The sequence below is a fragment of the Ranitomeya variabilis genome, chromosome 5 (genome assembly GCF_051348905.1).
Source record: "Ranitomeya variabilis isolate aRanVar5 chromosome 5, aRanVar5.hap1, whole genome shotgun sequence".
Taxonomy (NCBI): Eukaryota; Metazoa; Chordata; class Amphibia; order Anura; family Dendrobatidae; genus Ranitomeya; species Ranitomeya variabilis.
Genome location: NC_135236.1, coordinates 13337963 through 13363829, shown reverse-complemented (window position 1 = coordinate 13363829; position 25867 = coordinate 13337963).

Sequence of the window (25867 nt, the reverse complement as noted above, 5' to 3'; positions counted from 1 at the left end):
TAGGCTTTCTATGGCCCACTGAATGAAAGGGAGAGAGGTGGCACACCCAGGAGTCAAGACTGGCACACAAGCTGAAAGGGCAATATTACTCTCCCACTGTTTTTTTATGTATTTTTTGTTTTTTCAGGGAGACTTTAGAAACCCAATAATATTTAAAAAAAAAAATAAATAGGCTTTCTATGGCCCACTGAATGAGAGGGAGAGAGGTGGCACACCCAGGAGTCAAGACTGGCACACAAGCTGAAAGGGCAATATTATTCTCCCACTGTTTTTTTAGGTTTTTTTTTTTTTTTTCAGGGAGAATTAGAAACCAAATAATATTAAAAAAAAAAAATAAATAGGCTTTCTATGGCCCACTGAATGAGAGATAGCACACACAGCAGTGGCACACAAGCCCTGACTGAGGCCAATATTTTTCTCCCACTGATTGATGTAGTGTTTTTGTGTTGAGGTAGAATTTAGAACACAAATCACGGAAAAAATAAATAGGCTTTCTATGGCCCACTGAATGAAAGGGAGAGAGGTGGCACACCCAGGAGTCAAGACTGGCACACAAGCTGAAAGGGCAATATTACTCTCCCACTGTTTTTTTATGTATTTTTTGTTTTTTCAGGGAGACTTTAGAAACCCAATAATATTTAAAAAAAAAAATAAATAGGCTTTCTATGGCCCACTGAATGAGAGGGAGAGAGGTGGCACACCCAGGAGTCAAGACTGGCACACAAGCTGAAAGGGCAATATTACTCTCCCACTGTTTTTTTATGGTTTTTTTTTTTTTTCAGGGAGACTTTAGAAACCAAATAATATTAAAAAAAAAAAAAAAAAAAAAAATAGGCTTGCTATAGCCCACTGAATGAGAGATAGCACACACAGCAGTGGCACACAAGCCCTGACTGAGGCCAATATTTTTCTCCCACTGATTGATGTAGTGTTTTTGTGTTGAGGTAGATTTTAGAACACAAATCACGGAAAAAATAAATAGGCTTTCTATGGCCCACTGAATGAAAGGGAGAGAGGTGGCACACCCAGGAGTCAAGACTGGCACACAAGCTGAAAGGGCAATATTACTCTCCCACTGTTTTTTTATGTATTTTTTGTTTTTTCAGGGAGACTTTAGAAACCCAATAATATTTAAAAAAAAAAATAAATAGGCTTTCTATGGCCCACTGAATGAGAGGGAGAGAGGTGGCACACCCAGGAGTCAAGACTGGCACACAAGCTGAAAGGGCAATATTACTCTCCCACTGTTTTTTTATGGTTTTTTTTTTTTTTCAGGGAGACTTTAGAAACCAAATAATATTAAAAAAAAAAAAAAAAAAAAAAATAGGCTTGCTATAGCCCACTGAATGAGAGATAGCACACACAGCAGTGGCACACAAGCCCTGACTGAGGCCAATATTTTTCTCCCACTGATTGATGTAGTGTTTTTGTGTTGAGGTAGATTTTAGAACACAAATCACGGAAAAAATAAATAGGCTTTCTATGGCCCACTCAGTGAGAGATGGCACACACAGGGATGGCACTGTAGCAGAAATGCCAATCTTAATCTCCCACAAAAAAAAAACAAAAAAAAAAAAAAAACTGTCCTACAATTACTATCTCCCTGCAGTAATGTAAGCCAGGTATGGCAGGCAGCAATAGGAGTGGACTGATGCACAAAATAAATAAAAAGTGTGGACAAACAGAAAAGATAGCTGTGCAGAAAGGAAGGAACAAGAGGATATGTGCTTTGAAAAAAGCAGTTGGTTTCCACAGTGGCGTACACACAGCAATACAGCTATCACGGAGCCTTCTAGGGCAGCCCAATGAGCTACAGCGCTGAGGGGAAAAAAAAAAAAAAATAGCTTCCACAGTCCCTGCACACCGAAGGTGGTGTTGGACAGTGGAAATCGCTGCAGCACAAGCGGTTTGGTGGTTAGTGGACCCTGCCTAACGCTCTCCCTGCTTCTGATGAAGCGGCAGCAACCTGTCCCTAAGCTCAGATCAGCAGCAGTAAGATGGCGGTCGGCGGGAACGCCCCTTTATAGCCCCTGTGACGCCGCAGACAGCAAGCCAATCACTGCAATGCCCTTCTCTAAGATGGTGGGGACCAGGATCTATGTCATCACGCTGCCCACACTCTGCGTTCACCTTCATTGGCTGAGAAATGGCGCTTTTCGCGTCATTGAAACGCGACTTTGGCGCGAAAGTCGCGTACCGCATGGCCGACAAGCACAGGGGTCGGATCGGGTTTCATGAGACGCCGACTTAGCCAAAAGTCGGCGACTTTTGAAAATGATCGACCCGTTTCGCTCAACCCTACATTCAACTATTATAAATCCTATGTATCACCTAACTTGCGCCCAGAGGTCCTCACTTGGGCTCACTCCACCAGGTTGGGAGGGCACTTTGGTATCAAAAGGACCACTGAGCTTTTGATGAGAATTTATTGGTGGCCTCGAATGGTGCAGGATGTAAGGGATTATGTGCAGGCTTGTGAGTCATGTGCCTGGAATCGGTCTCCTTGGCAGACACCTGCGGGCTTGTTAGATCCTTTGCTGGTGGCAAATAGGCCCTGGGAGATGGTCGGGATAGATTTTATTGTGGACTTGCCCAAGTCTCGCAACAACTGGGTTATTTGGGTGGTTACCCACCATTTCTCCAAAATGGTACATCTGGTCCCTCTTCCATGCGTGCCTTCGGCACTGGCCTTGGTGGTGCTTTTCATTAAACATATTTTTCGCCTGCATGGGATGCCTGACAAGATTGTCAGCGATTGATGTCCCCAGTTTGCATCTCGGTTCTGGAGGGAGCTTTGTCAGCTTCTCACCATAGAGCTCAAGCTCTCTTCGACGTACCATCCCGAGAGGAATGGGCTGGTGGAGAGGGCCAACCAGACTCTTATCATGTATCTACAGCATTTTGTTTCTGCCAGGCATGATGACTGGACATTTTTGCTGCCCTGGGTGGAGTTTGCGTTAAATAACTCCATCTCTGACTCCACTGAGCAGACATCGTTCCTCCTGAATTACGATGAGCATCCGCATGTACCTGTGCCTATGCCCCTTTCATCCTCTGATCCTAGAGTGGTGGATTGGGCAGTGGAGGTGCAGCGCCCCAGAGTCCTGGTCTTTGCAGTACTGATGCTCCGCCGCTAAGGGGAGTGATGGTACGTCTGATGGCACTTAAGGAGTTCACCTGACCAGGTATCACAGTCACACTTTACACTTCACATTCTGGCCACCAGGGGGAGCAAAGGGTTCTATGTATTAGGCCACTCCTCACAATCTGGTAAAACTGGGGGTTGGATAGGAAGTTAGTCAGAAGCTGACTGGGTTGGATCCAGGCAACATCCTGTGGCAGAGGGTGTTGCAGGGGAAGATTCAGGGGGTCTCTGTCAGGGGTGGGATCCTGACAGTGGCCTAGCGAACAGAACAGAAAGTTACGGAGCCGCGCCTGCACTTGAATGCGGTGGCATCCTAAGAAAGAAAAAGAAGCGAGGTTTACTGTGGAGAAGTGAGAAACGAGATCGCAGCAAAAAGGAGATAAAGCCAGTAGGAGTCGTGCCGTAAGATCGAGGCAACATCCTACTGAGGTGCGTAGCCGGTGGCCGGAACGCCGAGGAACTATTAGGCACCAAGCAATACTTCAAACAGCGGTAGGACAGTTAATTTTAGGTTGGCTGTCTCACCTAAATCACCTAAGCAAACATAGGGGGCAATTGTGGGAGAGGGGCGACGCTAGGGTCCCAGAAGAACTCCAGGCCTACCCGTCATACGGGTGCGTCCTATCCATATCATCTGGGGGACGGAGAAAGAACATCAGAATAGATACGAGTTGTGAGAGAGAAGAACATCAGAAACAGACACAACAGTTGTGAGGACTATCCCGTGGTGCTCAGCAGGGAGGTACTACAACACACAGGCGCTAGAAGGTAGGCACTGATTTCCACCTGCAAAGGAAACTCTGGATGTGCCTTCGGACCGGCCGGTCTCAGCCAGCCCTGTTAACAGTACTCTGGATTGAGGATCCTGAAGCCTTCAGTAAAGAGGTAGAGACTGCAGCCCTGTGTCCTCATTATTCATCGCGACCTGCACCACGCACCATCATCACATCTTTCATTGGACGCCCCTTAGCAGGGTCACGGACCGGGTTTAGCCACCGTGACGACCCCAGAACTGAGAGAGAGAGAGGCCCGGTCCCGAGTACCCCGCGGCCCTGCATCTGGGGGCGCTCCAACTTGTCATCATGAACAGGATCTACTTAAGCCTGAAGAATCAGGTCATGTGTGCCTTGGAACTGTGTCTGAATTGTGCTTGAACTGTTACTTATTGCAAAGACAGTGCATTGCTGATTCCCGCCAAAACCGTCGCCATTACAGCACTAAGAGGAGTGCAGGAGGAGAAGAAGGGCATGGAAGTGGGCGTACACAAGCTGAAGAGCGCGAAAGACAATGGCCGCCCAGTCTAAGTATTGCTGTAGCCTGAGGACGTGTCCATCAGCAGCTGAGGTCCGCCTCCTTATTCTCTTTGGAGGGTGGAGACCATGGAGACGGGGCCGCCCATGAAAGAGAACACGGGAAGACGATCTAAAAGAAGGGACAGACATGGCGGCCTCCAAGCAGCCATGTGGGGATGACCCGACCCGGCGCCAGCCCACATTGGTGGGAGCAAGCCAGGACCCACCGTTACAGCGGGCGCTGACCACTGCAGAATTCCTCGCGAGAGGAGGACCCACCAGCCGCTAGCCAGACGAATGGGTGGTTGCGGCTGAGGCCTGGCAGGAGGAGCGGTGCCGAGAAGCCCACGCCCGGGTGAGTTCCCAGCTGGTCCACTCTGCGGAGATTCGCCTGTCCCCTGCAATCCCTTCTTCACCCGACCCGACAGTGGGGGACTCACGGACCCCGTCACCGGGCCGTGAACTGCAGGAGCAGGATCTGAAGCTGAATGCCATGGGTGGAGCACCGGCGGCACCTGGTGGCCACGTGGCAGAAGGAAAAGGAGAGCGAAGCCCAACCTGTGGCCGGGATCGACTTGAGAGCCAAAGTGCAGGATCTTCCACCGAAGTGGGGTGTAGTGATCACCTTCAACTCCCAGGAAGGACGGGGAGTTATTCAGGAGATCGGGGAGCCGCTGAAGGTACATGTCACCCGGGGCGAGGTGGAGCCCTGTCATGGAGCGATTGATGCGGACCGCGACCTGCAGCCTGGAGATGCTGTAGTCTATACCCGGTGGCAGCGAGGGACTGGTTGGAGGGCTCATAATGTCCAGCGGTGCGCAGCTCTTCTGGCCGCCCCTGAGGCCCAGGAGACTGGACCCCTTGTTGAGGGGCCGATTACCGCCTGCGCCATGGATCATCCGGCGGTCTCGACCCAACGTGTGACCGTGAGTTCCACCCGTCCTCGGCTGTGGGGGGTGGATTCGGGGCCAAGCCTCTCTAAGCCCCAGAGGGCTACCTGTGAGGTAAAGCCCTGCTGGAAACCACCTCCTGATTTATGAGCCTAAACTGCTGAGATTGTATATAGTTTATTAACTGTTCGTCATCTGTGTCTTCTGCTGCTAATACCCGACCAGGGTTGTTCTTAAAGGGATCCCTTCGTTTACCTGGGATCCCTATTGCCTTTTATTTTTGCTTTTGTTTTCATTTTTGCTTTTGTTCCACAATGTTACCAAGACTGTCAAATCATGGATGGTGAATGGTTCACAAACTGTAATGTAAATAGTTTGCACCTTCTTAAAGGTGCCCCTTACTGGTTTTACAAGAAGGAGAGCTTTGCGAAGAGACTGTTCCTGAGTACAGCATGGAAGCTCTTACCTTAACTGTACTTGCAGATAGAGAGAGTCTGCATTACCTCAAAGAGACTTGGTTCCCTCTTAAAGGGAACGTTCACTAGTTGCACTTGAAGTATAATGTTGTCTTAAAAGAAAGTAGATGGTAATAATGTTTTATATAGGAGTAGTATGTAGTTAGCTAGATAGTTATAGAGAATGCTTAATAATGTTACTAGAGAATGAGGACAGGAAAGAGTTGAAAGCTGAGTTTCAATAGAGTAAACCCATAGGGGTTAGTTAGTGAAGTCATCCTGAGAGCCATAGAGAGATGGCTCAGTGGTCCTGTACTAAGAAAAGAGGCAGTAGGCCTGGACAGATAGACATGCGGTCCTGCATATGAACAATCAGAGAGTAAAAAGAAAATGTTGCACTTAAAAGAGAAAAATAAAGGAAAAAGTTAATTTATATTTTAGAGTTTTATAGTAAGCCTTTAGTGGGTTCAGCTTATACGTCCTTAAAGGAAATGTTAAATTATTGTTCAGAATTTGCACTTAGTAGGATACCTGACTGGGTAATAGAAGTTATTTATAGTATGTTATTTAAAATATTTAACCATGTTTTGTTTGTAACGTTTAAGAGTCCTCACCTCCCATAAAGGGAAGCACTGTTATTATTACTTGTTCATTGCATTTCAAAATTTGTATGTCTTTTGCTGACACGTATTGTTGTTTTCTTCCCAGTCCGGGAGTACTGGATTTAACCGGGGGGGAGTGCAGTGCCCCAGAGTCCTGGTCGTTGCAGTACTGACGCTCCGCCGCTAAGGGGAGTGATGGTACGTCTGATGGCACTTAAGGAGTTCACCTGACCAGGTGTCACAGTCACACTTTACACTTCACATTCTGGCCACCAGGGGAAGCAAAGGGTTCTATGTATTAGGCCACTCCTCACAATCTGGTAAAACTGGGGGCTGGATAGGAAGTTAGTCAGAAGCTGACTGGGTTGGATCCAGGCAACATCCTGTGGCAGAGGGTGTTGCAGGGGAAGATTCAGGGGGTCTCTGTCAGGGGTGGGATCCTGACAGTGGCCTAGCGAACAGAACAGAAAGTTACAGAGCCGCGCCTGCACTTGAATGCGGTGGCATCCTAAGAAAGGAAAAGAAGCGAGGTTTACTGTGGAGAAGTGAGAAACGAGATCGCAGCAAAAAGGAGATAAAGCCAGTAGGAGTCGTGCCGTAAGATCGAGGCAACATCCTACTGAGGCGCGTAGCCGGTGGCCCGAACGCCGAGGAAATATTAGGCTCCAAACAATACTTCAAACAGCGGTAGGACAGTTAATTTTAGGTTGTCTGTCTCACCTAAATCACCTAAGCAGACATAGGGGGCAATTGTGGGAGAGGGGCGACACTAGGGTCCCAGAAGAACTCCAGGCCTACCCGTCATACGGGTGCGTCCTATCCATATCATCTGGGGGACGGAGAAAGAACATCAGAATAGATACGAGTTGTGAGAGAGAAGAACATCAGAAACAGACACAACAGTTGTGAGGACTATCCCATGGTGCTCAGCAGGGAGGTGCTACAACACACAGGCGCTAGAAGGTAGGCACTGATTTCCACCTGCAAAGGAAACTCTGGATGCGCCTTCGGACCGGCCGGTCTCAGTCACATATTGAACATTGTGGTTTCTCTGTCAGACACCTGATCTATCTGTGAGCTACAAAATTGGGCATTTCAGGCCTGCATTCACCTTTTTTTGCTCTGTGTTACCCTAGTTCTATACAGTATTTTTCTGTAAAAAAAAAAAATACAGGCCAGATATTGTACATTGGATTCTCTGTCAGACGCCTGATTTATCTGTGGGCTACAAATTTGGGCATTTCAGGCCTCCATTCCACTATAATAGCTGTCTGTTACCCTAGTTCTATACATTATTTGGGGGTAAAAAATAGAGGCCACATATTGAACATTGTGGTTTCTCTGTCGGACGCCTGGTTTATCTGTGGGCTACAAGTTTGGGCATTTCAGGCCTAAATTCACCTTTTTTTGCTGTGTATTACCCTAGCTCTATACAATATTTATTTCGTAAAAAAAAAAAATCAATGCCACATATTGATTGGTGTGGTATCTCTGTCAAACACCTCCTATATCTGTGGGCTTAAAATTGCTGCATTTGAGGGCTCCTTTGAAAAATTGTTGCTGTGTCTTACCCTAGTTATTAACAACAGTTTGTTCAAAATAATATTTGTTACCTACAGTCCAGATAATTTAAACTGTGTTTTTTACGCACACTGATCACATATAAGTTTACTCCAAATTCAGCCATTTTTAGTGAACGTAGAAAATATTGTAGCAGTCCATTTAAAATGGGCAAGGCACATGGCAAGGGGAAGTGGACATGATGCTGATGGTGCATGCAGAGGCCGAAGCCATGGCAAGCTGAAATTGGATGACAGCAAACCCCAATATCTTCGCACTCGACCTTCCTTTCCCAATAAATAGGAGACCGCAGCACACCACTATTGAACCCAGAGCACTGTCAAAAGGTTGTTGGTTGGATAGCGGATAATGCTTCCAGTCACTTTACCACCATCACCACCACGTCTTCCACATGGTCAAGTCTGGGTAGCCGTGAGTCTGGACTGCATATTACTCAACCTGATCCTCCTTCCTCCCACCATGCCAAGTGCCCGGAGACAAATGATGGAATCGCATGTAACGATGCCCAAATAATTGAGCAGCCATGGTTACACGAAGGAGACGTGGGAAATTGTCACAAGAGGTGGACAATGATTAGACACAATTGCCAGAAAGTCAGGAGGAGGACCAGGGAGCCGATGTGGAAGACAAAGTGGTGGATGATATAGTAACGGACCAAACCTGGCAGGAGGACATGCAGAGCGAGGAGAGCAGCACACATGGGGAAGGAGGCATAGCACCAAACAGGCAGGAAGAAGCAGTGTGGTGGTCGCAGACAGAAGGCGGGCAACCGTTCCCCGTAACACTAACATGACGAAAGTTTCCAGACCAACTGTTAGGTCTTCACGAGTCTGGTTGTTTTTTAAAGACTCTGTCGATAACCCAACACAGGCCATTTGCACCACCTGCCGTGCCCGCATCAGCAAGGGTAGCAAAACTACCAGCCTAACCACCAGCAGCATGATCAGGCACATGGAATCAAAGCGCCTGACTTTGTGGGCAGAACCCCAGGCTCCAAGATCAATGTCTGCAGGTGACACCACTGCTTCTTCCACTGTAGTGTGTGCAAGACAATCTCCTGTCCATGGTGCATGCGAAGATGCCTCCTGCACTGCCCCTGTCATTGCCCACAGTCAATTAGCACCATCATAAAGCACGTCCATATCCTTGTCCCAGCGCAGCCTTCTGTTGTCCATACCCCAGTCATTGTAATGCAATCGGAAATACACAGTCAACTCCCCACAGGCCACAGTAATAAATTCACACATTTCTCATCTGCTTGCGCTTGTAATGTTGCCTTTTAGGCTCGTGGAGATGTAAGCTTTCAGCAACCTGATGGCTGTGGCCGTCCCAAGGTAATAGGTCAACAGCCATCACTATTTGTCCCATTGTGCCATCCTGACATTATACAAGCACGTGTCCCACAAAATTACCCGTACCCTCAACAATGCTGTTAGTTGGAAAGTCCACCTAACCACAGACACGTGGATGAGTGCTTGTGGGCAGGGATGGTATATCTCACTGACGGCACACTGGGTTAACATAGTGGAAGCCGGGACCAAGTCAAACCTTGGGATGGAACAAGTCCTCCCAATGCCGAGGATTGTGGGCCCTAAGTCAATCAGGGTCACCCCCACAGTCTACAGCTCCTGCGCCTCCTCCTCCTCTTCAGCCTCCATCTCTGAAATGAGCACATCAGTCACAAGATGGAAGCACTGCAGCACTGCATCAGCCAAGCGGCAACAGGCTGTGCTGAAGCTAATATGCTTAGCTGACAAACCGCACAATGGTGAAGAGTTGTGGACAGCTCTGAAAGAGCAGTCAGAATTGTGGCTGATGTTATGGACCTGGTGGTTAGGAGCACCCGGAATGACCTGATGAGTAAACTAGAAATCGGGACTAGCTCTGGGGAAGTGGGAACTCTGCTGACCGCAAACCCTACTCCTAGCACACACACTAGAAATAGCCGTGGAGCGTACCTAACTCTCCCTAGACGCCTCTTCACAGCCTAAGAGCTAACTACCCCTAAAGATAGAAATAGAAGCCTAACCTTGCCTCACAGAAATTCCCCAAAGGTAAAGGTAGCCCCCCACATATATTGACTGTGAGTTAAGAGGAAAGTCACAAACACAGGAATAAAACAGGTTTTAGCAAAGGAGGCCAGACTTCACTAAATAGTCAGAGGATAGAAAAGGGAACTATGCGGTCAGCACAAAAAACTACAAAAACCACGCAGAGTATGCAAAAAGACCCCCACACTGACTCACGGTGTGGAGGTGCAACACTGCATCCCCAGAGCTTCCAGCTAGCAAGAAAACATCATGATAGCAAGCTGGACTAGAATTTAGCAGTACTAAGAAATATATTCAGGCAGCAGTAACAACAATTGAACTAGCAGGGACTTAGCTTCTGCTGAAGTAGACAGGTCCTCAGAGAAGTCCAAGAGAGATCTGAACCAATACTGAGACATTGACAGCTGGCATGAAGTAACGATCTGAGTAGAGTTAAATAGGGAAGCCAGCATAACAATAAACGAGGGAAGCTGAGAAAGCAAACCTCAGAGACCAGCAGTTCCGCTCAAAGCCACCAGAGGGAGTCCAAGAGCAGAACTAACCAAAGTACCATTCATGACCACAGGAGGGAGTCCGAGAAATGGAATTCACCACAGTACCCCCCCTTGAGGAGGGGTCACCGAACCCTCACCAGGGCCCCCAGGTCGATCAGAACGAGCCAAATGAAATGCACAAACCAAATCTGCAGCATGGACATCGGAGGCAACAACCCAGGAATTATCCTCCTGACCATAGCCCTTCCACTTAACCAGGTACTGGAGCCTCCGTCTCGAAATACGAGAATCCCAAATTTTTTCCACCACATACTCCAACTCCCCCTCAACCAACACCGGAGCAGGAGGATCAACGGAGGGAACCATAGGCGCCACATACCTCCGCAACAATGACCTATGGAAAACATTATGGATGGCAAAGGAAGCTGGAAGGACCAAACGAAATGACACAGGGTTGAGAATTTCAGAAATCTTATAAGGACCAATGAAACGAGGCTTAAACTTAGGAGAAGAAACCTTCATAGGAACATAACGAGAAGATAACCAAACCAAATCCCCAACACGAAGTTGAGGACCAACACAACGACGGCGGTTAGCGAAACGTTGAGCCTTCTCCTGGGACAACATCAGATTGTCCACTACGTGAGTCCAAATTTACTGCAATCTGTCCACCACAGAATCCACACCAGGACAGTCAGAAGGCTCAACCTGCCCTGAAGAAAAACGAGGATGAAAAACAGAATTGCAAAAAAAGGCGAAACCAAAGTAGCCGAACTAGCCCGATTATTAAGGGCGAACTCAGCCAATGGCAAAAAGGTCACCGAATCATCCTGATCAGCAGAAACAAAGCATCTCAGATAGCTTTCCAAAGTCTGGTTGATTCATTCGGTTTGGCCATTTGTCTGAGGATGGAAAGCTGAAGAAAAAGACAAATCAATGCCCATCTTAGCACAAAAGGACCGCCAAAACCTAGAGACAAACTGGGACCCTCTGTCCGACACAATGTTCTCCGGAATGCCATGCAAACGAACCACATGCTGAAAGAATAATGGCACCAAATCAGAGGAGGAAGGTAATTTAGGCAAGGGTACCAAATGGACAATCTTAGAAAAGCGATCATAAACCACCCAGATGACAGACATCCTTTGAGAGTCAGGAAGATCCGAAATAAAATCCATGGAAACATGCGTCCAGGGCCTTTTCGGGACCGGCAAGGGCAAAAGCAACCCACTGGCATGAGAACAGCAGGGCTTGGCCCGAGCACAAGTCCCACAAGACTGCACAAAAGAACGCACATCCCGTGACAAGGAAGGCCACCAAAAGGACCTAGCCACCAAATCTCTGGTACCAAAAATCCCAGGATGACCAGCCAACACCGAGCAATGAACCTCAGAAATAACTCTGCTAGTCCATCTATCAGGGACAAACAGTTTCTCCGCTGGACAACGGTCAGGTCTATCAGCCTGAAACTCCTGCAGCACCCGCCGCAAATCAGGGGAGATGGCAGACAGAATTACCCCCTCTTTGAGAATACCAGCCTACTCAGGGACTCCCAGAGAATCAGGCACAAAACTCCTAGAAAGGGCATCAGCCTTCACATTCTTAGAACCCAGAAGGTATGAGACCACAAAATCGAAACGGGAGAAAAACAGTGACCATCGAGCCTGTCTAGGATTCAACCGCTTGGCAGACTCGAGATAAGTCAGATTCTTGTGATCCGTCAAGACCACCACGCGGTGCTTGGCCCCCTCAAGCCAATGTTGCCACTCCTCGAATGCCCACTTCATAGCTAGCAGCTCCCGATTGCCAACATCATAATTACGCTCAGCAGGCAAAAACTTTCTAGAAAAGAAGGCACATGGCTTCATCACAGAGCCATCAGAACTTCTTTGAGACAAAACAGCCCCTGCTCCAATCTCAGAAGCATCAACCTCAACCTGAAAAGGGAGCGAAACATCTGGCTGACGCAACACAGGGGCTGAAGAAAAACGATGTTTCAGCTCCTAAAAAGCCTCCACGGCCGCAGAGGACCAATTCACCACATCAGCACCTTTCTTTGTCAAATCAGTCAAAGGTTTAACCACACTAGAAAAATTAGCGATGAAGCGACGGTAAAAATTAGCAAAGCCCAGGAATTTCTGAAGACTCTTCACAGATGAAGGTTGAGTCCAATCATAAATGGCCTGAACTTTAACAGGATCCATCTCGATAGTAGAAGGGGAAAAAATGAAGCCCAAAAAGGAAACCTTCTGAACTCCGAAGAGACATTTAGACCCCTTCACAAACAAGGAATTAGCACGAAGGACCTGGAATACCATTCTGACCTGCTTCACGTGAGACTCCCAATCATCAGAAAAGACCAAAATATCATCCAAATATACAATCATGAATCTATCCAGATACTTTTGGAAGATGTCATGCATAAAGGACTGAAACACAGATGGAGCATTAGAAAGCCCGAATGGCATCACCAAGTACTCAAAATGGCCCTCGGGCGTATTAAATGCTGTTTTCCATTCATCGCCCTGTTTAATACGCACAAGGTTAAACGCCCCTCGAAGATCTATCTTGGTGAACCAACTAGCCCCCTTAATCCGAGCAAACAAATCAGACAGCAGAGGCAAAGGGTACTGAAATTTGACCATGATTTTATTGAGAAGGCCGTAATCTATACATGGTCTCAGAGAACCATCCTTCTTGGCCACAAAAAAGAACCCTGCTCCCAACGGTGACGAAGACGGGCGAATATGCCCTTTCTCCAAGGACTCCTTTATATAACTCCACATAGCGGCGTTCTCTGCCACGGATAAATTAAAAAGTCGGCCCTTAGGAAACTTACTACCAGGAATCAAATTTATAGCACAATCACAATCCCTATGAGGGGGTAGGATACTGGATTTGGGCTCATCAAATACATCCCGGTAATCCGACAGAAACTCAGGGACATCAGAAGGAGTGGATGAAGAAATTGACATCAACGGAACATCGCCATGTACCCCTTGACAACCCCAACTAGTCACAGACATTGATTTCCAATCCAATACTGGATTATGAACCTGTAGCCATGGCAAACCCAACACGACCACATCATGCAAATTATGCAACACCAAAAAGCGAATATCTTCCTGATGTGCAGGAGCCATGCACATGGTCAACTGAGTCCAGTACTGAGGTTTATTCTTGGCCAAAGGCGTAGCATCAATTCCCCTTAATGGAATAGGATGCTGCAAAGGCTCCAGGAAAAAAACCACAGCGCCTGGCAAACTCCAAGTCCATCAAATTCAGGGCAGCGCCCGAATCCACAAATGCCATAACCGAGTAGGATGATAAAGAGCAAATCAGAGTAACAGACAAAAGAAATTTAGGCTTTACAGTACCCATTGTGACAGACCTAGCGAACCGCTTAGTGCGCTTAGGACAATCAGAGATAGCATGAGTAGGGTCACCACAGTAAAAACACAGCCGATTCTGACGTCTGTGTTCTTGCCGTTTAGTTCTGGTCAAAGTTCTATCACATTGCATAAGCTCAGGCCTCTGCTCAGAGGACACCGCCAAATGGTGCATAACTTTGCGCTCGGGCAAACGTCGATCAATTTGAATGGCCAAGGACATTGATTCATTCAGACCAGCAGGCATGGGGAACCCCACCATAACATCCTTAAGGGCCTCAGAAAGACCCTTTCTAAAAATTGCTGCCAGGGCACACTCATTCCATTGAGTAAGCACAGACCACTTTCTAAATTTCTGACAATATACCTCCGCTTCATCCTGACCCTGACACAAGGCCAGCAAGGTTTTCTCTGCCTGATCCACTGAATTCTGTTCGTCATAAAGCAATCCAAGCGCCAGAAAAAACGCATCTACATTAAGCAATGCAGGATCTCCTGGCGCAAGGGAGAATGCCCAGTCTTGAGGGTCACCACGTAACAAAGAAATAATAATTTTTACTTGCTGAATGGGGTCACCAGAGGAGCGGGGTTGCAAAGCAAGAAACAGTCTACAATTATTTTAGAAATTCAGAAACTTAGATCTATCCCCAAAAAACAAATCAGGAATTGGAATTCTAGGCTCTAACATCGAATTCTGAACTACATAATCTTGAATGCTTTGTACCCTTGCAGCGAGTTGATCCACACAAGAGGACAGACCTTGAATATCCATATCTACACCTGAGTCCTGAACCACCCAGAGATTAAGGGGAAAAGAGAGACAAAACACACTGCAAAGAAAAAAAAATGGGTTCAGAACTTCTCTTATCCCTCTTTTGAGATGCATTTACACTTTGTTGGCCAGCTGTACTGTTATGGACCTGGTGGTTAGGAGCACACGGAATGACCTGATGAGTAAACTAGAAATCGGGACTAGCTCTGGGGAAGTGGGAGCTCTGCTGACTGCAAACCCTACTCCTAGCACACACACTAGAAATAGCCGTGGAGCGTACCTAACTCTCCCTAGACGGCTCTTCACAGCATAAGAGCTAACTACCCCTAAAGATAGAAATAGAAGCCTAACCTTGCCTCAGAGAAATTCCCCAAAGGTAAAGGCAGCCCCCCACATATATTGACTGTGAGTTAAGAGGAAAGTCACAAACACAGGAATAAAACAGGTTTTAGCAAAGGAGGCCAGACTTCACTAAATAGTCAGAGGATAGAAAAGGGAACTATGCGGTCAGCACAAAAAACTACAAAAACCACGCAGAGTATGCAAAAAGACCCCCACACCGACTCATGGTGTGGAGGTGCAACACTGCACCCCCAGAGCTTCCAGATAGCAAGGAAATATCATGATAGCAAGCTGGACTAGAATTTAGCAGTACTAAGAAATATATTCAGGCAGCAGTAAAAACAAATGAACTAGCAGGGACTTAGCTTCTGCTGGAGTAGACAGGTCCTCAGAGAAGTCCAAGAGAGATCTGAACCAATACTGAGACATTGACAGCTGGCATGAAGTAACGATCTGAGTAGAGTTAAATAGGGAAGCCAGCATAACAATAAACAAGGGCATCTGAGAAAGCCAACCTCAGAGACCAGCAGTTCCGCTCAAAGCCACCAGAGGGAGTCCAAGAGCAGAATTAACCAAAGTACCATTCATGACCACAGGAGGGAGTCCGAGAAATGGAATTCACAACAGGCTGACACCGCTGAACGTACAGCCAGGCAGGGTCATGTGTGACAATGGCCAGAATCTGGTGGTTGCTCTGAGGTGAGGTGATCTCACACATGTATCATGCCTGGCCCATGTGTTGACACCATTCTTCAACTGTTTCTCAAAAGCTACCTGGAGCTCAGAGATCTGCTTGTGAAATACGCCACCTGTGTGCCCATTTTAGAAAGTCAGCTACAGCTTCAGCCTCCCTTGCTGTGCTTCAGCAGTGTTTGCAGCTTCCAGCTCACCGACTGGTGTGTGATGTCTCCATATGTTGGACCTCTACCCTGCATATATTGGAAAGGATTTGAGAGCAGAAGGGGGCAGTTGTTGACTACCTGCATCAACAAGGCCATCATTATTCAGTTCAGAATCCACACATAAGACCTCAGGAGTGGATATGGATGTCAGACATATGTTCCATCCTACAAAACTTTGAGGACTCCACCAAGATGGTGAGCGGCAATGACAACTTAATTAGCATCACCATCCCACTTCTCTGCATTACTAAAACCTCTCTGCTCCCAATGAAAGAGGATGCATTGCAGGAGGATCACGAGGAAATAGAGCAAGGAACCATATAGGGTGATTACACATATCCCAGACTCATGTCGTCCCAACATGGATTGGTAGACAATGAGGGAGAGGAGGAGGAGGAAGAACAGGAGCTACTTTCATGCAATATAGATGGTACTACAAGCACAACTGTCATACCGTCTGTTCAGCGTGGATTGTCAGAGGAGAAGGAGGAAGAGTAGGACAGCATGGACAGTCATCCTGTTGGTGAGGACATAGAAATCTTGCCTGTTAGCAGTCTGGCACACATGGTGTTAGGGCTGGCGGAACGCACCGAGTAAATACAGAGATAGTATAGGTGCGTTTGCAGCCCGTTGTCCACCATGCAGGAGTAGAACCTGCTGCTAGTAAATGGTGGTACTTTATGGCGGTACTACACCTGAATAGACACGGGTTCAGTCACCCGGTCTGTAAAGGAGCGAACTCTGTTGCTTCACAGAGTCGCTAACAATAAAGGTAACACTGTGCTCTGTTAAACTCACAGAGGATAGAAGCTCACTAACGGAGCAGGTAGCATACAGTGGTCATACAGTTAGCAAAAGCACTCAAACAACTCCTCTCCAGTGTTACCGGAATTCTAGTGGCTATACGCCTGCCCTAAATTCATACAAACAAACTCCTCTCCGGTGGTGCCAGAATTCTAGTGGCTATATGCCAGCCCTAAATTCACACACACAAACTCCTTTCTGGAGGTGCTGGAATTCTAACAGCTCACAGCCGACCTTGAGCACATTGTTGTGAATTAGACTTTTTGGCTCCCTCTTGTGGTTACTAGTGATATGACTCTGGGGTTTTCTTCCCTCAGTTTGCACCCAGCTGGGTCGTTAGTTCAGGGGTGTTGCTATATAAACCTCCTGGATCCTTAGTCCAGTGCCTGGCATCGTTGTAATCACACACATTCTGTTTGCTCCTATCTGCTGGTCCTGGTTTGTGCAAAATTAAGCTAAGTCCTGCTTCTTTGTTTTTTGGGTTATTTGCTTGCTCTCATTTTTGTCCAGCTTGTACTAAATGTGATTCCTGACCTTGTTGGACCTCTAGGGGGCTGGTGTTCTCCCCCTGGGCCGTTAGACGGTTCGGGGGTTCTTGAATTTCCAGTGTGGATATTTTTGATAGGGTTTTTGCTGACCATATAAGTTATCTTTCTATATTCTGCTATTAGCTAGTGGGCCTCTCTTTGCTAAATACCTAGCTCATTCTTATGTTTGTCTTTTCCTCTTACCTCACCGTTATTATTTGTTGGGGGCTTGTATCCAACTTTTGGGGTCTTTTCTCTGGAGGCAAGAAAGGTCTTTCTTTTCCCTTCTAGGGTTAGTTAGTTCTCCGGCTGGCGCGAGACGTCTAGAATCAACGTAGGCACGTTCCCCGGCTGCTGGTATTTGTGGTGCTAGGATTAGATACTGTATATGGTCAGCCCAGTTACCACTGCCCTATGAGCTGGTTTTCTGTGTTTGCAGACTTAGCAATTATTCCTGAGACCCTCTGCCATTGGGGTCATAACAGTATGCCAGGCCAACATTGAATGTTTAATGCATTGCAGAAGTGGGATAATAAGAAAGGAAATTCTGAGTTTTTTTTTTTTTCTTTCCTCTCTTCCTCCCCTTTACCTTTGAGTGGCTTGTGCTTGCTGCAGACATGAATGTCCAGACCTTGATTACAAGTGTAAACCAGCTGGCAGCTCGTGTGCAGGGCATACAAGATTTTGTTACCAGTAGTCCTATGTCTGAACCTAAAATACCTATTCCGGAATTATTTTCTGGAGACCGATTTAGGTTTAGGAATTTCATGAATAATTGTAAATTGTTTCTTTCTCTGAGACCCCGTTCATCTGGAGATTCAGCTCAGCAAGTTAAAATTGTTATTTCTTTTTTACGGGGCGACCCTCAGGATTGGGCTTTCTCCCTAGCGCCAGGAGATCCGGCATTGGCAAATATTGATGCGTTTTTTCTGGCGCTCGGATTGCTTTACGAGGAACCCAATCTTGAAATTCAGGCAGAAAAAGCCTTGCTGGCTATTTCTCAGGGCCAGGATGAAGATGAAGCTGAAGTGTATTGCCAAAAATTTCGGAAATGGTCCGTGCTTACTCAGTGGAATGAGTGTGCTCTGGCCGCAAATTTCAGAAATGGCCTTTCTGAAGCCATTAAGAATGTGATGGTGGGTTTCCCCGTTCCTACAAATCTGAATGATTCTATGGCGCTGGCTATTCAAATTGACCGGCGTTTGCGGGAGTGCAAAACCGCTAATCCTCTGGTGGTGTTGTCTGAACAAACACCTGATTTAATGCAATGTGATAGAATTCAGACTAGAAATGAGCGGAAAAATCATAGACGTCAGAATGGGTTATGTTTTTACTGTGGTGATTCTACACATGTTATATCAGCATGCTCTAGACGTCTAACAAGGGTTGTTAGTCCTGTCGCCATTGGTAATTTGCAACCTAAATTTATTTTGTCTGTGACTTTAATTTGCTCTTTGTCTTCTTACCCTGTTATAGCGTTTGTGGATTCAGGTGCTGCCCTGAGTCTTATGGATCTGTCATTTGCCAAGCGCTGTGGTTTTGTTCTTGAACCGTTGGTAAATCCTATTCCTCTTAGAGGTATTGATGCTACGCCATTGGCGGAAAATAAACCGCAGTTTTGGACGCAGGTAACCATGTGCATGACTCCTGAACATCGGGAGGTGATTCGTTTTCTTGTTCTGCATAAAATGCATGATTTGGTCGTTTTGGGTCTGCCATGGTTACAGACCCACAATCCAGTCTTGGATTGGAAGGCAATGTCTGTGTCAAGTTGGGGTTGTCAGGGAATTCATGCTGATTCTCCGCCGGTGTCTATTGCTTCCTCTACTCCTTCGGAAGTTCCTGAGTATTTGTCTGATTATCAGGATGTATTCAGCGAGTCCAGATCCAGTGCTCTACCTCCTCATAGGGACTGTGACTGCGCCATAGATTTGATTCCAGGTAGTAAATTTCCCAAGGGAAGATTATTTAATCTGTCTGTACCTGAGCATGCCGCAATGCGTTCGTATATCAAGGAGTTTCTGGAGAAGGGGCATATCCGTTCTTCCTCTTCCCCTCTTGGTGCGGGATTCTTTTTTGTGGCCAAGAAGGACGGATCTTTGAGACCTTGTATTGACTGTCGGCTTCTGAATAAAATCACTGTTAAATTTCAGTATCCTTTGCCTCTGTTGTCGGACTTGTTTGCCCGGATTAAAGGTGCCAAGTGGTTCACCAAGATAGATCTTCGTGGTGCGTACAACCTTGTGCGCATTAAGCAAGGAGATGAATGGAAGACTGCATTTAATACGCCCGAAGGTCATTTTGAGTACTTGGTGATGCCTTTTGGGCTCTCTAATGCTCCCTCAGTGTTTCAGTCCTTTATGCATGATATTTTCCGGAAGTATCTGGATAAATTTATGATTGTTTATCTGGATGATATTCTGGTTTTCTCTGAAGATTGGGACTCACATGTGGAGCAGGTCAGGATGGTGTTTCAGGTTTTGCGTGAGAATGCTTTGTTTGTTAAAGGCTCAAAGTGTCTCTTTGGAGTACAGAAGGTTCCCTTTTTGGGGTTTATTTTTTCCCCTTCCGCTGTGGAGATGGACCCAGTCAAGGTCCGAGCTATTCATGAGTGGACTCAACCCACATCAGTTAAGAGTCTTCAGAAGTTCTTGGGTTTTGCTAACTTCTACCGTCGTTTTATCGCTAATTTTTCTAGCGTTGTTAAACCTTTGACGGATATGACCAAGATAGGTTCTGATGTTGCTAACTGGGCTCCTGCAGCCGTGGAGGCGTTCCAAGAGTTGAAGCGCCAGTTTACTTCGGCGCCTGTTTTGTGCCAGCCTGATGTCTCACTTCCCTTTCAGGTCAAAGTGGATGCTTCTGAGATTGGGGCAGGGGCCGTTTTGTCACAGAGAGGCCCTGGTTGCTCAGTAATGAGACCATGTGCTTTCTTCTCTAGGAAGTTTTCGCCTGCTGAGCGGAATTATGATGTTGGCAATCGGGAGTTACTGGCCATGAAGTGGGCATTTGAGGAGTGGCGTCATTGGCTCGAGGGTGCTAAGCATCGTGTGGTGGTCTTGACTGATCACAAAAATTTGATGTATCTCGAGTCTGCTAAACACCTGAATCCTAGACAGGCCCGCTGGTCATTGTTTTTCTCCCGTTTTGACTTTGTGGTCTCGTATTTACCAGGTTCAAAGAATGTGAAGGCTGATGCTCTTTCAAGGAGCTTTGTGCCTGACTCTCCTGGAGTCGCAGAACCTGTTGGTATTCTTAAAGAGGGAGTTATCTTGTCAGCCATTTCTCCTGATTTGCGACGCGTGTTGCAGAGATTTCAGGCTGGTAGACCTGACTCTTGTCCACCTGACAGACTGTTTGTTCCTGATAAGTGGACCAGCAGAGTCATTTCCGAGGTTCATTCCTCGGTGTTGGCAGGTCATCTGGGAATTTTTGGCACCAGAGATCTGGTGGCTAGGTCCTTTTGGTGGCCTTCCTTGTCATGGGATGTGCGGTCATTTGTGCAGTCCTGTGGGACTTGTGCTCGAGCTAAGCCTTGCTGTTCTCGTGCCAGTGTGTTGCTCTTGCCCTTGCCTGTCCCGAAGAGGCCTTGGACACACATTTCCATGGATTTCATTTCTGATCTCCCGGTGTCTCAGGGTATGTCTGTCATCTGGGTGGTATGTGATCGCTTCTCGAAAATGGTCCATTTGGTGCCTTTGCCTAAGCTGCCTTCCTCTTCCGATCTCGTTCCTGTGTTCCTTCAGAATGTGGTTCGTTTACACGGCATTCCTGAGAATATTGTGTCTGACAGAGGATCCCAGTTTGTTTCCAGGTTCTGGCGATCCTTTTGTGCTAGGATGGGCATTGATTTGTCGTTCTCGTCTGCCTTTCATCCTCAGACTAATGGCCAAACGGAGCGAACTAATCAGACGCTGGAGGCTTATTTGAGATGTTTTGTTTCTGCGGATCAGGATGATTGGGTGACCTTCTTGCCATTGGCTGAGTTTACCCTCAATAATCGGGCTAGTTCCGCTACTTTGGTTTCGCCATTTTTCTGCAACTCTGGTTTTCATCCTCGTTTCTCCTCGGGTCATGTTGAGCCTTCTGACTGTCCTGGGGTGGATTCTGTGGTTGATAGGTTGCAGCGGACTTGGAATCATGTGGTGGACAACTTGAAGTTGTCACAGGAGAAGGCTCAGCATTTTGCCAACCGCCGCCGCGGTGTGGGTCCCCGACTTCGTGTTGGGGATTTGGTTTGGTTGTCTTCTCGGTTTGTCCCTCTGAAGGTTTCCTCTCCTAAGTTTAAGCCTCGCTTTATTGGTCCATATAGAATTTTGGAGGTCCTTAATCCGGTGTCTTTTCGTTTGGATCTTCCGGTGTCGTTTGCCATTCACAATGTGTTCCATAGGTCTTTGTTGCGGCGGTACATTGTGCCTGTGGTTCCTGCTGTTGACCCTCCTGCTCCGGTCTTGGTTGAGGGCGAGTTGGAGTATGTGGTGGAGAAGATGTTAGATTCTCGTCTCTCTAGACGGAGGCTTCAGTATCTGGTCAAATGGAAGGGCTATGGTCAGGAGGATAATTCTTGGGTGGTCGCCTCTGATGTTCATGCGGCCGATTTGGTTCGTGCTTTTCACGCTGCCCATCCTGGTCACCCTGGTGGTCGTGGTGAGGATTCGGTGACCCCTCCTTAAAGGGTGGGTACTGTTATGAACTATACTTTTGGGCTCCCTCTTGTGGTCACTCGCGGTATGGCTCTTGGATTCTCTTTCCTCGGCTTTGTAGTCACCTGTTCGTTAAGACACTGGGTGTTTCTATTTAAACTTCCTGGAGTCTTAGTCCAGTGCCTGGCATCCATGTAATCAGTCCTTGTCTGGTTGCTCTTGTCTACTGGTCCTGATTTTTGCAACATAAGCTAAGTCCTGCTTTCTTGTTTTTTGTTTATTTGTATTATTCTGTTTTTTGTCCAGCTTGTTCATAATGTGATTCCTGATTTTGCTGGAAGCTCTTAGGGGGCTAATATTCTCCCCCCATACCGTTAGTCGGTACGGGGGTTCTTGGATATTCAGCGTGGATATTTTAGTAGGGTTTTTCGCTGACCACATAAGTCTGCTTTCTATATTTCTGCTATTATTTAGTGGGCCTCTCTTTGCTGAATCTAGTTCATACTTACGTTTGTCCTTTCCTCTTACCTCACCGTTATTATTTGTTGGGGGCTTGTATCTACTTTGGGGTATTTCTCTGGAGGCAAGTGAGGTCTGTATTTTCTCTGAAAGGGTTAGTTAGATCTCCGGCTGGCGTGAGACGTCTAGAACCAACGTAGGCACGTTCCCCGGCTGCTATTATTTGTGGGCTAGGATCAGGTATGTGGTCAGCTCAGTTACCACCTCCCTAAGAGCTAGTTTTTATGTTTGCAGACTTTGCTGAAGACTCTGAGATCCTCTGCCATTAGGATCACAACATGCAGCGTCTGTGAACACCATGTAGTTACCTTACTCTAGACTGGACTCGTGACACCAAATTTAGTATTTTTTGCTAGGACATAGAAAATCTGGTGAAGTTGAGCTGGGGTTGGAAAAAACGCTAACATAAAAGATACATGTACATTTTTTTATTGCACCGTATGGCCTCTACACCATTCACGAAGACTGATGGTTTCTAGAATATTTTCGTGCAGATTATTGTCTGCACAAGCCTTGTGATGTCCTTTGCAAGGTGTTACTTAATTGTTTAATATAAAGGCCATTTCCAAAGAAATTGATGCTGGTTGTGTTTGGACCATCATAGTAATAAAATATGACTTGTTTTGCCCTGATACAATCGTTAGTTAGAGCCTTCAAAAACCTAACACCTTTAGGGCTACCGCATCACCACCTTTCAGCACCAGACTGCACAGATACTCTCTCCTAAGAGTGCCTCTAAACATGTATTCTTCAAATTTGTTTTCAGGGTTCACGGACAAGAGATAAGAGTTTGTGTCCATACTTATAATATTTCCACCAATTTGCTTAAGGATTGCAAATTCAAATGCATTTTGTGAAGTTGCTAATGTCCTACTAAAAGAAATGAAAGAAAGAAGAAATTGGTGACATATGAGACCGTCAACCATAATTGACGGAATATTATGACTTTGTATGATGCAGAACTTGTGAGCTGAAGTAGGGCTAGGAGCTTCTACTTTCCATTATCATATCCAAGTTTTACATCCATGTTTTTATTTATTTATGCACCCATTTAAGTCATTTGTCTTTTCGACATGTCCAATTTTTTGTATATGATAAAATAAATGAATTTGACCTTACCAAATGGTAATTGGCCAGAATAGCCAAAGGGGATATAGAGAAAGACTTTGCATCTGGTCCTGGTGTCCTCTTGGGGAGGATTTCATTTTTCTTTGAAGCAAACTGAAGATGGACTTTTTGGTGATCCATGTTAAGGTTAGTTGGTAAAAGGTATTTTGGAGAATCAGGTGGTAATTTTACTGATGTACTAATTTTCTTACTATAAAAAATTTATTGATAAATACTAAGACAATTGCAGCAAATAATGACCCCAGCAGTGCACAGGTCAGTAGAATATAAGGTCAACAAGACTACCACCTGTGACTTCCAGAGATGGCAGACGTAAATGAGACTTCAGTCACACAATTTCTTCTCTTTGGGTTTCAGAATCATTGGATATTAAATTATTTCTTATTTATTGTTTTTCTTATTATCTTTACATTGACTGGAAACTCAATCATCATTATGTTGGTGTCCAAATCTCAGAGTCTCAAGTCCCCTATGTATTTCTTTCTGAGTCATCTGTCCTCCTCTGACATCTTACTGACATCAATTATCACTCCTAAGATGCTCCAAGTGGTGAAAGACAGAAGAGGCTTCATAAATGTTACTGACTGCATTGTTCAGTTCTTCTTCTACAGTGGTGCAACGACTGCCGAATGTCTTCTCCTCACAGTCATGTCTTATGACCGTTATCTGGCCATCTGCAAACCTCTCTATTACAATTCCATCATGGACATAACGTTACGATCATATCTGGCCTTTTGGCCTTGGTTGATTGGATTCATAGTAGCATTTGTTCTAATAATGTTTGTCTGTAATTTAAATTTTTGTGGTCCTCACATCATGGACTATTATATGTGTGACCTTGCTCCTCTTCTACAGTTAACCTGCTCCAACCATTCTATCTAGGACATACTGGATTTCATTTTGACCATACCGATTATTATTTTTCCAATCTTCTTTATTTCTTTTACATATGTTTCAATTTTTAAGAACATATTGAACATTTCTTCCACCATTGGGAGGAAAAAAGCCTTTTCCACGTGCAGTTCTCATTTGATTGTGGTGAGCATATATTACGGGACTTTGATGAACATCTACATGATCCCTTCAAATCTTTACTCCTACAATGTTAAGAAGATTGTGTCACCTCTGTACACAGCTGGGACGCCATTATTAAACCCCATCATCTATAGTCTCAGGAATCAAGAGATCAAAGCAGCTCTGTGTAAACTACTTCCTATGTTGATAACAGGAAGACAATTTGGCTGTGTTGTGAAGACAAGACACTGATCTACTCTTCATGCAGGACATTCTAGGATCTTATGACCTCATATCTCTGAAGTAATACTGGTAAAAAAAAATCTTTTACTGACATAAATAATAGACAGATCACCAACTTGACAAATTACAGAACTATACACTATATGTTTGTAAGTGTCTTGTTCATAGTATGTTAATAAATTAAGCCTAAAATATCTGGTTGACCTAGCACTGATTGTTTCTCAATAGTAATTCATAATAAAAGGAGTTAAATCATCTTCTTTGTTGTAAAATACTAGCGATGAGTGAGCACTAAAATACTTGGATGTTTGTGTTAGGTGCTGGGATTCTCCCATTGCATCTGCAGTCTTGATTCAGCCTTGGCCACTGTGGGTGCTGCTGAGTATAGACATCAGTCCCAGCATCTTGCTCAGGCTTGAGCTATTCGTCTAGTTACTGCTGGCTCTTCAGCCAAGCCTATGGTAACCAGTTGAATGGTAAACAATTGGCTGTTAGGGTGATCAATGAGTGGAACAGGCCGCCACGAGATGTGGTGAGCTCTCCTTCAATGGAAGTCTTCAAAAAGAGGCTGGACAGACATCTGTTTGGGATGATTTAGTGAATCCTGCTTTGAGCAGGGGGTTGTACCAGATGACCCAGGGGGTCGCTTCCAACTCTAATATTCTATGATTCTATGATTCTTGGTGCACTAGTATCAACCTCTTTCCATGTGAGAATGAGACATTGCAACACTGTGGTTTTTGTTAGCATGTGCTCAGGGTCGGCAATAAGCTGATATAATTCCAGCACCTCTGGAGAGGAGTTTGTTTGCATGGAATCAGAGAAGGCATCTAGCCATTAGAATTCCGGCACCTCCAGAGAGGAGTTGGTTGAGTGCTGCTACTGACTGCTTGATCACTGTTTGCTACTTGCCCCGTAAGTGGTCTTCGATCCCCTGTGAGGTTAACAGGGATTGTGTCTAGCATCATATACTCTGCGTCTGCTTCGTTACTGTGTGTGAGTGACACAGCTCTATAGCAGAGCATCTATTCTGTTTTTGTGTGCGGCTGACACAACTTCGTGTGCTGAGTGATG